This window comes from Pan paniscus, chromosome 14, assembly GCF_029289425.2.
Source record: "Pan paniscus chromosome 14, NHGRI_mPanPan1-v2.0_pri, whole genome shotgun sequence".
NCBI classification, from domain to species: Eukaryota; Metazoa; Chordata; class Mammalia; order Primates; family Hominidae; genus Pan; species Pan paniscus.
In genome coordinates this window covers 36,019,530-36,035,060 of record NC_073263.2, presented here as the reverse complement: position 1 = coordinate 36,035,060, position 15,531 = coordinate 36,019,530, and positions in this window count along the sequence as shown.

Genomic DNA, 15,531 nt, shown 5'->3' with positions numbered 1-15,531 from the left:
ATATTTGGAAACTAAATAATATGTTTTAAATAATCCATAGGTTAAATATGAGATCAAAAGGGAAATTAAAAAGTATTTTTAACTAAATGAAAACCAAATTTAAACATATCAAAATTTGTGACATGCCACTTGTATAATACAGAATTTGACTGCCCTTTGTCCCTTGTTCCTGGGAAGAATAAGATATCCTTGTAATTTATTGAGTAATAGTAATGTCTCTGTTATTCATGAGCCTCTCAGATCACACCTATGTTAATGCTAAAAATTGAGATGACTCAGGATTATAGGCATGGGCCACCAGAAAGACCAATTATATGATTAGAGGGGTGGGACTTTGAGCCAGCCTGACCACTAAGGAAGGGAGGGAAGCTGGAGATTGGCCAATTACTCAATCAATCATGCCTATGTAATGAAACCCCAATAAGAACTCTGGACACTGAAGCTCAGTTCAGCATTTTGGTTATTGAGCATGTTGATGTGACAGGAGGGCAATGCATCCTAATTCTATAGAGTGAGAACATGGAAGCTCTGCATTCAGGATCCTGCTGAACTTTGCCCTATGGAGCTGACCCTAATTCTTTTATGATAATACTATAATCATAAATATAGTGCTTTCCTGAATTCTATGAGTCATTCTAGCAACTTATCAAACCTAATGGGATCATGGAATCTCTGAATCTGGTAAGAAGCGCAGATGGACTGGGACCCCATTTATAGCTGGAAATGGAATTGATCATAGTCTCATTCAACTGTGCCCCTGAGACTTTAGAGTCTAAGGTTAACTCCAATAGTTAGTGTTAGCCTTAAATTGCAGTACACCAGTTGGTGTCAGAATTCCATTAAAACAATAATTAAGGAGATGTTTATATCACTAAATACCTATATTAGAAAACAAGAAAGGTCTCAAATTAATGTCCCTAGCTTCTGCCTTAAGAAACTGGAGAAATAAAAAAGTAGATTAAACTCAATGTAAGCAGAATAAAAAAATAAAAATCAGAGCAGAAATAAATAAAAATAGGCCGGGGCAGTGGCTCATGCCTGTGATCCCAGCACTTTGAGAGGCTGAGGCAGGTGGATCAACTGAGGTCAGGAGTTTGAGACCAGCCTGACCAACATGGTAAAACCCTGTCTCTACTAAAAAATACAAAAACTAGCCAGGCGTGGTGACAGGTGCCTGTAATCCCAGCTACTTGGGAGACTGAGGCAGGAGGATTGCTTGAACCTGGGAGGCGAAGGTTGCAGTAAGCTGAGATCACACCATTGCACTCCAACTTGGGTGACAGAGCAAGACTCCATCTCAAAATAAATAAATAAATAAAATACAACAAAAAAGAAAAAACAAATAAAAACAGTAAAACGAGAAAATCAATAAAACATAAGCTGATTATTTGAGAAGATCAATAGAATTAATGAATATCTAGCCAAAGTAACCAGGAAATAAAGAAGACACAAATTACTAACCTATGAATAAGAGAAGTGAACACACTACAGATTCTACAGATATTAAAAGAATAATAGAGAAATATTTCGCATAACTTTAAGCCAGTAAATGACAAATTAGATAAAAATGGACAAATTCCTTGAAAGACAGAAACTTCTAAAATTCATTCAAGAAGAAATAGATAACTAAAATAGTCCTATATTATTGAAGAAATCAAACTTATAGATTAAAACCTTTCCACAGAGAAAAGTTCAGGCCCAGATGTCTTCTCTGGTAAATTCTACCAAACCTTTAAGGAAGAAATAACATCAATTCTAAACAAATAATTTTTCAAAAATTGAAGAGGATGAATTAATTCCCAACTCATTCTATGAGACCAGGCCAATATTACCCTGATACCAAAACCAGACAAAGACATTAAAAGAAAAAGGAAAAAACAAAAAACCCTTATAAAAATATATGCAAAAAATATAAACAAAATTTAGCAAATCAAACCCATTAGTACATTATGACCAAGTGAGGTTTCCTTTAACCTTCAAAAAATAATGTAATTCATATATAAATTAACTAAAACAGAAAAGTTGTATGATAATTTCAATAGACATATATAAAACATTTGACAAAAATCCAACATCCATTCCTAATAATACTCTCATGAAATTAAGAATAGAAAGGATCTTCCTCATTCTTATAAAGCGCATCTGTGAAAAATCTACAGCTAACATCACATTTACCGGAGAAAAGCTGGACACTTCCCACCAAGAGCAGGAACAAAGATTCTACTTTCAGTACTTGCATTCAATATTGAACTGAAGGTTCTAGTCATTGCAATAATGCAAGAAAAGGCATCTGGATTAGAAAGGAAGAAACAAACTTGTATTTATTTGCAGAAAACGTAGAAAATCCAATGGAAAGTACAAGGACTTTTGCAGAATATATTATCAATTTACAAAAATCAGGCTTGGTGCGGTAGCTCATGCCTGTAATCCTAGCACTTTGGGAGGCTAAGGCAGGTGGACAGCTTGAGTTTCGGACCAGCCTGGGCAACATAGTGAGACCTCGTCTCTACAAAAACTACAAAAATTAGCTGGGCGTGCATGCACCTGTAGTCCCAGCTACTCGGGAAGCTGAGCTGGGAGGTTGGCTTGAGCCCAGGAGATGGAGGTTGCAGTGAGCTGAGATCATGCCACTGCAATCCAGCCTGGGTGACAGAGTCAGACACTGTCTCAAAAAAAAAAAAAAAAAAAATCAATTGTACTTCTGTATTTTAGCAATGAATAACCCAAAATTAAAATTAAAAATGCAAATGCTTTTACAATTGCACCAAGGAATATTAGGGATAGATCTGAAAAAGATGTGAACCATGTATTGAAAACTATAGAATATTACTAGCAAAATATAAGGAAGACCTAAATAAATGGAATGATACACTCTATTCATGGGTCAGGAGGATAAATGTTGGTAAGATGTGGTTCTCCTTCAATTGATATATAGAGTCAATACAATTACAATAAAAATCCCAGGGAGCTTTTTAAAAATAGAAATTGATAAATTTTATAAAATTCATGTAGAAATAAAATCTACCTAGAATAAACAAATAATACTGAGAAAGAAAAACAAAGTTGGAAGACTGGCACTACCTGATTTCAAGAATTATAAATCTACAGAAATAAAAACAACATGGGACTGGTTCAGTGGCTCACACCTGTAATCCCAGCGCTTTGGGAGGCCGAGGCAGGCAGATCACTTGAGGTCAGTAGTTCGAGACCAGCCTGGCCAACACGGTGAAACCCCATCTCTACTAAAAATACAAAAATAAGCCAGGCATGGTGGTAGGTACCTGTAATCCCAGCTATTCAGGAGGCTGAGGCAGGAGAATCACTTGAACCTGGGAGGCGGAGGTTGCAGTGAGCCAAGATCACACCACTGCACTCTAGCCTGGGCAACAGAGCGGGACTCTATCTAAAAAAAAACAAAAAACAAAACAAAACAAAAAAACAAGGTTTTTGCAAGATGATAGACAAATAGATCAACAAGGAAGAATAAACAGCCCAGAAATAAATCCATGCATATTTGGAAAACTGATTTTGACAAAGGTTCAAAGGCAATGTAATAGAGAAAGGATAGTCTTTTCAACAAATGATGCTGAGAAAATTTGATATCCAAATTAAAATTTTAAAAGAACTTGGATCTATACCTTGTGTATAATATACACAAAACTGAACACAAAGTGGGTCACAGACCTAAATGTTAAATCTAAACCTTTAAAATAGCTACAAAATACATAAGAGAAAATCTTTATGACCTCATGTTAGGCGAAGATTTCTTGGACACAACAATAACAGCATAATCCATTAGAAAGTTATAAATTGGACTTCTTCCAAATTAGAAATTTCTGTTCTTCAAAAGACACTGTTAAGAAATGAAAAGGCATCCAAGAAACTAGCATAAAATTGTTCAAAACAATATATCTTATAAAGAACTTGTATCCAGAATATATATTTTTAAAAACTCTCGAAACTCAATAAGAAAACAAGCGGCCCAAAAATAATCGGCAGAAGATCCAAACAGACACTTCACCAAAGAAGACATGCAAATGGCAAACAAGCACATGAAAAGGTGCCCAACATCATTATTCCTTAGAAAAATGTAAACTAAAACCACATAAGATGCTATTACAAACCTATTAGAATGATCAAAGTTAAAAAGATTAAACAGACTAACTATGGCAAGAATGTGGAGGAACTAGAACTCTCATAAACTACAGATGGAAAACAGGTTGACAGTTCTTTGAAAGTTAAACATGCATTCACTACAAGATGCCACCATTCCCATCCTAGGTTGGTTCTTACTCAAAAAAAAGTGAACGGATCTGTCCATACAAGAACTTGTACATGAATGTTCACGGCTTTATCTGTAATCTTCAAACACTGGAAAACATCCAAGTATCCATCAACATGTTGAATACAAAAACTGTAGTATATCCATCTAATGGAATACTGCTCTGTAATAAAAAGAAATGAACCATGGATATATTAAATATATGTTACAGCATGACTGAATCCAAAAATAATTTTGCTGTGTAAAAGAAGCCAGACAAGGCCGGGCGCAGTGGCTCACACCTGTAATCCCAGCACTTTGGGAGGCCGAGGAGGGCAGATCACCTGAGGTCGGGAGTTCAAGACTAGCCTGACCAACATGGAGAAACCCCGTCTCTAAGAAAAATACGAAATTAGCTGGGCATGGTGACACATGCCTGTAATCCCAACTACTCGGGAGGGTGAGGCAGGAGAATCGCTTGAACCTGGGAGGCGGAGTTTGCGGCGAGCTGAGATCATGCCATTGCTCTCCAGCCTGGGCAACAAGAGCGAAACACCATCTCAAAACAAACAAACAAACAAACAAAAAAAGAAGCCAGATAAAAAAGATTGCATACTACTTTATTATTTCATTTATATAAAATTCTAAAATATGCAAACTAATCCTTAGTTTCATTAAACAGATCAGTTGTTGCCTGAGGATGGAGGATTAAAAAAGGGTTATGAAGAAACTCTTCGGGGTGATGGCTATGTTCATTATCTTAATTGGGTGTTGTTTTCATGTGTCTATTTATAGTCAAAGCTTATCAAATTGTACATTTCAAATATGTACAACTTGCTGTGTGTCAATTATACTTCAATGAAACTTTTTAAAGTTAGTTTCTCAGCCACAGTACCCACATTCAAGTGTTCAGTAGCTACATGTGGCTAGTGGTTACCACAGTAGACATTTCTAATGTAGAATATTTTCATAGTCACAAAAAGTGAAAATGGACAGTGGTGCCCTAGAGTTTTGGGAAGAGGCTTTCTGAGAATACATAGAGTGGAGAAAGGTAAGGAAGGCACCCAAGAGGAGAAAAACCAATGCCTGCAGATGGAGGGTTGTCCAGCTGTCAATCCCCTGATGCAGCTGAGTAACATGAGTTATAGCGAGTCAGCTTCAGGAGTTCTGGTTTCCTGTATACTTTCTTAGAACCCACAAATCAGCATTTATAATGGATAACTCTTGGTTTTTCAGTGGCGGAAAGCACAGCTACTGCAACCACTGTGGAGCTAGAAAGAATTATTAGATGAAGCTTAATTACTTCAGAGATTGTAAAACCGATGCAGGAAGAATATGGGGTCTTGAGATCTAAGAAAAGAATTAAGCTCCACAAATTGATAGGTCTTAGAAGACACAGCTTAACACTGCTGCTATTAGCACTGTTTATGTCTGCTGGCAGGAAAACATTTACACACTTTTCCTAGGAATAAAATTCCCAGTTTCAAAGTACACATGCCAGGTGGCACTTAGCAACAAACTGACATGCAGAAGGACTAGGAATAGCTCTGCTTTTCGATGTATGAGCTATTTTAATAATCCTGGATTTCTGAGCTGCATGCTTCTTTGGATGTATATTTGCTTCCTCCCTCCAGTCTCTTATGCACATTTGCCTTCTGCTTGTCAGGACTGTTTCTCTTTACACCCACTCCGGAAAGTTTCACTATAACATCACCTATTGTTTGAGAGGTGTGTATTTTCCCATTAGTATAGAGCCATGTAAACTCACTGTCCTTGTTTTTTATTCCCTTTTAGAGGTCATCCTTCTCCCTGAACACTGGTATCTTTAGAATCCCTCAGATTTCTGCTGTTCACCATTACCGTGGCTTCCACTCTCTACCCAATCATCAACCAAGAACTAAATCACCAGTCCCTGGAGAAAGAAGGAAGGATCAATTACACCCCCAGCTCCAATATGTGCTTCTTATTAAAAAAAAAAGAAAAGAAAAGCTTACTCTCATTAATCAACAATCAATATATTTGGGTGTGGGAAGTGGTGTAGTATGTAAGAGACAGGGTGACAGAGGGCAAACAAGAACTAGATAATCATGATTTTGTCTTCATTAACATACATAATAAACTTCCAAATTAAAGGTATCAGATTGCCTCCAAGCTCTGAGTCATTAGATAAGAATTCAATTAAAGGATGAGTTCTGTTCCTAAATTTAATGAAGAGACAGTGCTGGATTTTGCTACTTCTTGTTTCCTGGGAATATGAATGTGAAAGAATGGGAATATATTCCTTGCAGTTTATTAGAATGCCAGAGACTTGTCTCCCTAGACATTGAAGGGAGAACCTGTCATCTGTGGTAAGTTTTTTCCCAAATGGGAAGACATTAGAAGACCTATATTTATAACAAAATTATCTAAAATTTTAATGTTCAGAGTTTTTCTGAATCTCATTATATTGGAAAAATAGACCCAAATTTTTCCTCTGTGACTTTGCTACAATAGCAGCAAACATGTAATAATTGCTGAGGTATCTAAGGTAAAACAAAATATTTTTCTCTTTTTTTTTTTTTTTTGAGATGGAGTCTCACTCTGTCGCCCAGGCCAGAGTGCAGTGGCGCAATCTTGGCTCACTGCAGGCTCTGCCTCCCAGGTTCACGCCATTCTCCTGCCTCAGCCTCCCAAGCAGCTGGGACAACAGGTGCCCACCACCACACCTGGCTAATTTTTGTATTTTTTAGTAGTGACGGGGTTTCACTATGTTAACCAGGATGGTCTCGATCTCCTGACCTCATGATCTGCCCGCCTCGGCCTCCCAAAGTGCTGGGATTACAGGTGTGAGCCACCACGCCAGGCTGGTAAAATTGTTTTTAAGTTTAACTAACATTTGTTGAATGCTTACTAAGTGCCAGGCGTTGTTCTAAGAACCTTATAAATATTAATTCATTTTAATCCTTACGGTAATTGTTCTTATTATTATTATCTCCATTTCAAAAATGAGGAAATTGAGGCACAGAAATGACTTGCCCAAAATCACACAGAGAGTGAGTGGAAGGGCCAGGATGCATTAAACTCCTGGAAATAGAGATTGATGGAGAAGATTTAACATATACATTTTGTCTATAGATAAAATTATTGCACTGTATTTGTGCTACTTAAGCTTTCCTAAAAATTCAAAATCGACAAAAATTAAAATTAATCATTAGGTATATTTTATTCTAATCCACTTAGACCATCACACTGTTTTACAGGACTTTTCTGAAGTAGAAATCTCCAACTTTAAAAGGCCAAGTACTTTTTTCTCAACCTGAGGAAAATGCCTAACAGAATCAAAGTTTTCTTCTCAGATATTTACATTATTCATAATTAAAATTTTAAGGCTGCAAGTGATAAAAACATTGTGTAGAAAAAGTGATTTCAATTTAGTTCAGAAAAAATATCGTGCATATCAAAAAAACACTCTACAACATTAATAAGTTTATTTAAACGATGAAATGATTAATAATTTCCCAATGTTTTCTAATAAATAGCTGCATTTAAAATAAGCTTAAAACATTTAAATCCTTAAGGGACAGCATAAGATTTTTGGAAACTTCATCTATTCTACCTAAAATGGTTTTTAAAAATCAGATGTTAGTTGGAAAGCAGACATTTCTGACCAGCAAGTATTAGAAAACTGGTGGGAAGAATTATAATCTTGGGGAGCTCCCTCTATCCCTGAAGCGCTTCAGGAGAAACACAAACTCTTCTGTCTAGTGGTTCCAGAACTGAGACATTCTCTCCCAGGGCTGCAATGCTCTTCCAAGAGCCATGGACATTAACTCGGAGGAGTCGTTTTTGCATTCCATTGCCTCACGCTGAGAAACAAGTAGAAAAAGAAAAACTATCCTACTAAAAAGTTAATTTGACCTCATCTTCCACTACTCACTATTGGCTCCAGTGACATTAAATTTCTCACAGATCTTCAAATAAACCATCACACATACCTTTTCCTTTCCTTAAGATACCTTTTCTCTACTTTCATCTCCACTTGAAAATTCCCTCTCATCTTCAAAGTCTGCTTCATGTGTCACCTCAACCTATGTAAAGTCTTTTCCATCCCCTCAAGGCAGTCTTTGCATCCAGGTATAGGAAGCTTCTGGGTCCAAGACCCAGCCAAGATCCCAGGAGACAATGTACTAGGGGAAAACAGAGTATGTGCAAGAAAAAAGGACTCTATGAGTCCCAAATCCAGCACGTATAGAGAAATCAAGATAAAATAGTCTCTGGAAGCTAAATGGAGGAACTGAAGTCTATGTATTAAATAGCTCCAGAAGAAGTGCAGAAGTTATAGGAGCAGGAGCCAAAGAACCTACATAGGGTCACAGGGAGCAGGGATAAGTGAAGAAAGAATGTCCATTCATTTCACACACACACACACGCACATGCACACACAATCCTTGCATCTATGAAGGTGTCATGCTAGCACTGTGGGGATTACAGAGATAAGACAATAAGACATAGTATTCGCTTTTTCAGAAGCTCACACTCCATTTGGAATTTTTTTTTCAAGATCATTAGTGACTTTGTTAAAAGTTAAATGTAATGAACACCATACATGAGATTAAAAACAATACTTTTTGGAAGATAAGCACTTGATTCCAGAATCCAAGAGCAAACGTGACACTGAGTGGTCCCTGCTATAGCATCCATGTGGAATGAGTGGAAGAGTGTGGGCTTTGGAGATGGGCAGATTCATGTCCAAATCCCGGCTTGGCCACTGCTTTGTCCTGTGATCTCTGTCAGGTTACTCTGAGAATAATGCCTTCCTAGTATTGTTGTGAACCCTAAACAAGAAGATACTTGACCTAATGAAGGCACTCATTGAAGGTTGGTTTCCTCTCTTCCTCTTGTCTTTGGGAGAATCAGACCAGAATGCTCACTCTGCAGACCACCAGGCAATATGCCCTGGGAATAGCAAGAGAAGTAGCACACGTAGGAAGCCAGGAGCACTCTTCTGAGTGTGGATTCCCTGGACTGTCAGGAACTGCCTTGCTTCTTGGCCCCTAAATCCTCACTTCTACCTACTTCCTCCACCTGGAGGCTCAGCTTCATCCACATTACACACACACACACACACACACACACACATACACACACACAAACGCACACATGTGTGCACACACACACGTGCACACACACATACACTTTTCATCCCGTGACTGTTACCCAGACTCTTGGATGGGCTCTAACCTGTTGCTGGCCTCAAAGCCAAGGCCTCTGATTCTTGTTGCTTCTGTCTTTACCTGGGTTCCTGATACTGTGCCTGACTTCTGAGTGTCTGATCATGTTTTGCTTCCCTAAGAATAGCTCCCTGAACCTTGCTTAGTGGTTCTCCCTGGACTCAACCTGGGCTTAGACCAGCTTACTTTGAAGAATGCTTAGCCAGGCCCCCTCCTCAACACTCCTGGCCTATTTTCTCTAGGGCTGTAGTTTGTTCCTTGAGAGGAAAAAAAATAATACGTAATGTCTGAAAGATTTCCATAATCAGGTTGAAATAAATGCATAGAGGAAACAAATCCAAAAGATTCCAAAAATATCTCTGGAGAAGTAAAAATATGTAATCCTCCAGTGACCAAGTTCTGTCACCATGACCAAAATATCTTGCCACTATTCCTGACTCTCCATCTGCATTGCCAGCACCTTTTCTTGCAGACACTGCTGTGATAACTTACCAACTGGTCTTCCCACCTCCAGCGTGACCTTCTTCTGATCCAAGAATCTAATAATTCAAATGCTTAAGGAGAAGAAACAAGAAGCACAAATGAGTGGCCAGGGCTGAGTGTAATTACATATATAAACACAGTGCAAATAGTGGATTGAGAGGAACAAGAAAGCACTTGCACCATATTTAGGAGGCACCCACTCCTCAGCTATACCTCATAGTTTAGTTAGCTTCCTCATGCATTTCCAGGAATGCATGCCAGTCTTTCTAGAATATCCTCTTTTTTTTTCCAAAGAAAGATACCCTAAAGTTCAGACTTTTATGTTAAAAAAAGCCCAAGTGCTGACTGCACTTTTTTCTCTTTTTGATCTAATAAAACTCCTTACATACCTTAGCCGTATGAAGTTGAGTTTTTGTCATGAACAAACCAAATTTAATAATGAATACAATTCTTTAATGAGCTGATTACATGGCTGTCTTCCAAACACAGTTGTGAATTCTCAGAGTCAAGAACTGTGTCAAAGTCACCTCTGTATCCCTGGTGCTTCATAGCGGCTGGCACCAAACTTGAATTTAATTATTTACAAATGAATGGATAGATGGATAAATATATACTCTTTGAAGACCTAAGAGCAGAGAATTAAAATTCCAAAATAATAAGCTGTAGGGGGATTTAGTTCTTGAAATTGTAAGAAAATCTCATTGAAACAGATATTTATGTTTCTTATTCAGGCTCCAACCTCCTTCAAGGAAGGAGGGCTTGCATCTGAGACCTCAAAGGCTGCCATCTGTGTTGACCTCTCATGAGAATGGGCAGTCAGTTAACAAAATGTCAATGTGTTCAAGCAGAATGAACACAAAACTCATATTTCCTTGGGGTACAAATTTACTTGGGGTAAAAAGGCAAGTAATGATCGAGTCTTCCCGGATACAAGGACAGATTAAAGAAGCTTTAAGAAACAAAACAAAACAAAAAAGCTTTAAGTTTACCATTGTGGATAATGTCTTGTGTAATAAGAGGCAATTACACACTTGTGCCATTGTCAGAGGCCATCTCTATGCCCAAAGTTGTTCTTCCATCTTGCTAACAGTCATTCATTGCTTACAAGGAATTGCTTGCTATATTAGATGACTTTGTAAAGGATTGACCTCGGACTGTTACTGCCAGATGTGCACAAAGCCTTCCACTGTATGTGTGAAAAAGAAATATCTTCTCCATTTTCTTTCCTAAGCCCCAGTTTCCCCTGCCTGACACACCAGAACAAATCGATGGTCACCTTTGGAAAGGTGTTGGCATACAGCTTGTTAGAGTGGAAGGGTAGCTCTCAGTTATCTGGTTGAAACTTCTAACTTTAAGATGATAAAAACAAAGTCCCAAGAAGGTCCTATCCAACTAGGGCCCATAGCTAGTTACTGGATATACCTGACCCAGCCTGGAAGTTATTGGTATATTCACAAAACTGAAACTCTATGCAGTTTTTCTGACCTTGAGCTATAAAATGCCATTCCTCTAAAGGGCGTTCGATACATTAGCCAAATTTCAGCAGTTAATTTACAAGTCAGCAATTTTGATTTTCAGATCTTGTTATCAGGGGGAAACGTCTGGACTTTATAACCACCTGGCCTAAAGCAGTCAAGTCACGAATACTCTTTTTTCCTTTATTAAATCCACACTTCAGAACATTGCATTGGGAGGTCAGAAGTCCCTCTTCTCTGCCTGGAGCTCAGAAGCACTTGCAGCTGAGGCAATTCCTGCCTCAGCCTGCTGAACCTTGGGGGTGAGAAATAGAAGCTGAGATTATTGTTAGCACACCAAGTATTAAGGACAGCTCCAGGGAGGTTTGGGAGAACTTCCTGCAAGCTTTTGTTTGCATGCAACTCTGAATCATAAGGTACTGGAAAACACATAGCTTCAAAAGCATTCTTTGCTGCTGCTTGCAGCATGGGCAAGCTGCCTTTACAGACTTGGGGCATCCTTTCCCAAAGATGTTATGAATACTTGTAAAATAAAATGGTAGCCAGAGAAATGCTACTGTCTGCTAAATCTCAAGCCATTATTACAGAAAAATAAGCTCCCTGGAGATCCCCTACACTGATTATCATTGAATTCTCATCAGTAAGTTTGTCACAGCCATGATGTCTTTAAGGAATGCCTGGGTAGCCTTTGTAATAGGCAGGTACCTAAACATCCCAATTTAATGAGTATCTGCATAATTGCAAAAATATCTATGAAGACCTTTTTCTTCCTTCATAACCCTGCCATTTGCCACCATGAAGAAAAACGCATCTCACACGAGCCAGGTCAGCCCTGCATAACTCTATGAAGAAACAACAATCTTTTCCTGTTTGTCACATTTCTATGGCCCTTCTTGCCTTCTATTCCCCTATTACCATGATCTCTGTGCTATGATTTTCCGGCCCTCAGGAACCCCCAGATTCAACATCTCCATGATCCCAAAGTCTCCCAACTTCACCCCTACTACCACTCAGACATGTTTTTTCCCACATAACTTCTCTTTCAGTGGGCAAATAACTAGTTAATCTGAGAAACAAAACTGGCGTCTCCCGAACTTTTGTTGTTTTTCAGCCATCTTCTTAATTTTCACTGTATTCATAAACCACCACTTGCATTGTTGACCTAATATTTTTATTTAAATTGACTCACTTTTTAAATGTAAATAATTGCTTTGATTTAATTCCAATCAATATCTGTGAAATTATAGGTTTGATATGTTGTTATTTTAATGTGTATTAAGACTATTAAAATAAAAAATAGTCATTGATGTACTACTAAAATTGTCTTATGTTCCAATGGTGGTATATTTCTGAAACTTTGCAAAGCAGTAAATTAAATTAAACCCTTGGCTGCTATTGGCCTAGAAAGTCTCCTCTTCTGAATAAGAATTGCATTTTAATGGAAACCTTGTGTGTATATATACACTATATATATATATGTGTGTGTATATATATGTATACATATGTGTGTGTATGTATGTATGTATATATATATATATATATATATATATATATAGTTTTTACTTTGAACCCAACTGAAGGATGGCAGGAAAATGATGTCGTGGAAAGCATATAAATTTTTAAGCTGGAAAGAGGCAACTTGTTCTCAATTTATATTACACTATTTTAATTACGGTATTTTATTACACTATTTAATTTTAATTACACTATCTAATTACACCATTTTCTAACATCGTTGCTGCCCTTCCTTACTGAGTCCATCCTCTTAGGCCCTGGGAAAAATGCAGCTTTGTCCTCTTCCAGGGCATGAATGTCAGCCCTAGAGTCTCTGGACAGATCAGATTAAGAAAGAAAGGTTTGTTATCAGGGGTCTTCAGGATTTTCCAGAGATTCCCTGGAAACTGGGGTGCCATTCTATGTCCCACTCCCTGCCCTGCCCTGCCCTTGTCTATGGAAGGATCATACTATCACCCCTTATACTGACATGTGACTTTCCTGTAACTTGCTTTGGCTAATAAAATGTGAGAGTAAGGAACATGTGCTGCTGCTGAGTGGAAGCCTTAAGAACCATCTCATGAATCTGCCATCAAGTTCAACTGCGTTTTTTTAAAGGCTCTGTTTCCATTCATGAATGACCAGCATGTCAGTCCTCCAAGAGCATCAACTAGTGTGAGTTACAAGGGGAATGGAGGGGACCCTTTAATCCAGTGAGTCAGCTTTGTGGAAGCTGGTTATGAGAGCTGTCCTTATTTCCTTTTATTAACGATTAGAGTTATACAATATTTTCATAAACATTTTTTAAAGTTATGTTGGATTTTATAAGCCACAGTTTTAATGACCATATTATACAAATTTATTGAACAGCTTACACAGTAGAGAACCAAGTCTTTCCTAAATTTGCAAAGCAGTTATAACACATTGTTAAGTTTTATAACATGATCATATTTTCATCTTCTTGTTTTTACTAGAAAATTGAGCTTCTCTTGGTTTTCTATATAGAAAAATTCCTATACTAGAATTTCAGGTCAATTCTATTCTCATTGGTCTTGGCTGCAAAGGTAAATCTCTTTGTCACAATCTATCCCCATTCTCAAAAAGATAAAGCAGCTCAGGTCAGATTTTGCCACAGTCAATGTTTTTAGGAAGCTTGAATGATTTAGAGCACTCCAAATCAACCTTTTTTGATTCTGCTATGTCATTGAATAGGAAACATTTCTTACCTATTATGTGCCAACCTCAAACATACTCTCTTAAGACATAAGTTTTTCTTTTTCTTTAAAATTGTAAACAATGTCAACTTAAAGAATAGTATAATGAAGAGTATAAATAACTGAATACACTACACTCCAAAATCCCACTCAGATTTCCCCCAATATTTCAATAACGTCTTTCATAGCTAAAGGATCCAATCCAGGATCCTTTGAACCCAGTTGCCTCGTCTCTCTAGTCTCTTTCAGTGTGGAACTGAAAGAGACTTTCAGTCTTTCCTCATTTCCTCAGTCTTTCCTCATTTTCATGAATTTTAAGGTTGTAGGCAGGTCATTTTGTAGAATATCCTTCCATTTGAGTTTGTTTTACATTTTGCCATATTTTAACTTTGATCATTTGTTTAGGTAAGTTTATGTTTAGGCTATACTCATGCTGACAATTACTCCCCTCCACTATGTCTGGATGTGGCAAGCAGAGCAACAAGGCTTGCACTGAGGCCAAGACCCAGCCCTCCTGGGTTAGTCTGCAGTTCTTGACAGGTTGTGTGCACCTCCTGCTCTTCAAGGGCAATTACTATGAGAAAGTAAGGGCTGATATGCCAGTGTGCTTAGTAGTGGTGTTGGAGTGCCTGATTACTCAGATTCTGGAGTTGGCAGGCAATGGGACCTGTGATAACAAGAAGACATGTATCATCCTGCACCACCTGCAGCTGGCCAGTTGCAATAATGAAGACATCAACAAGTTGCTGGGTAAAGTCATTATCACACAGGTGACTGTCTTGCCCAACATCCAGGCCATGATGCTGCCCAAGAAGACTGAGAGTCACCTCAAGGTAAAGGAAAAGTAAAGTATTAATAATAACACTGCCTTGGGGTTGCAATCCTAGTCTCTGATTAAACAGACTTTAAACCAACAAAGATCAAAGGAGACAAAGAAGGCCATTACATAATGGTAAAGGGATCAATTCAACGAGAAGAGCTAACTATCCTAAATATATATGCACCCAATACAGGAGCACCCAGATTCATAAAGCAAGTCCTGAGTGACCTACAAAGAGACTTAGACTCCCACACAATAATAACGGGAGATTTTAACACCCCACTGTCAACATCAGACAGATCAACGAGACAGAAAGTTAACAAGGATACCCAGGAATTGAACTCAGCTCTGCACCAAGAGGATCTAATAGACATCTACAGGACTCTCCACCCCAAATCAACAGAATATACATTTTTTTCAGGACCACACCACACCTATTCCAAAATTGACCACGTAGTTGGAAGTAAAGCTCTCCTCAGCAAATGTAAAAGAACAGAAATTATAACAAACTGTCTCTCGGACCACAGTGCAATCAAACTAGAACTCAGGATTAAGAAACTCACTCAAAACCGCT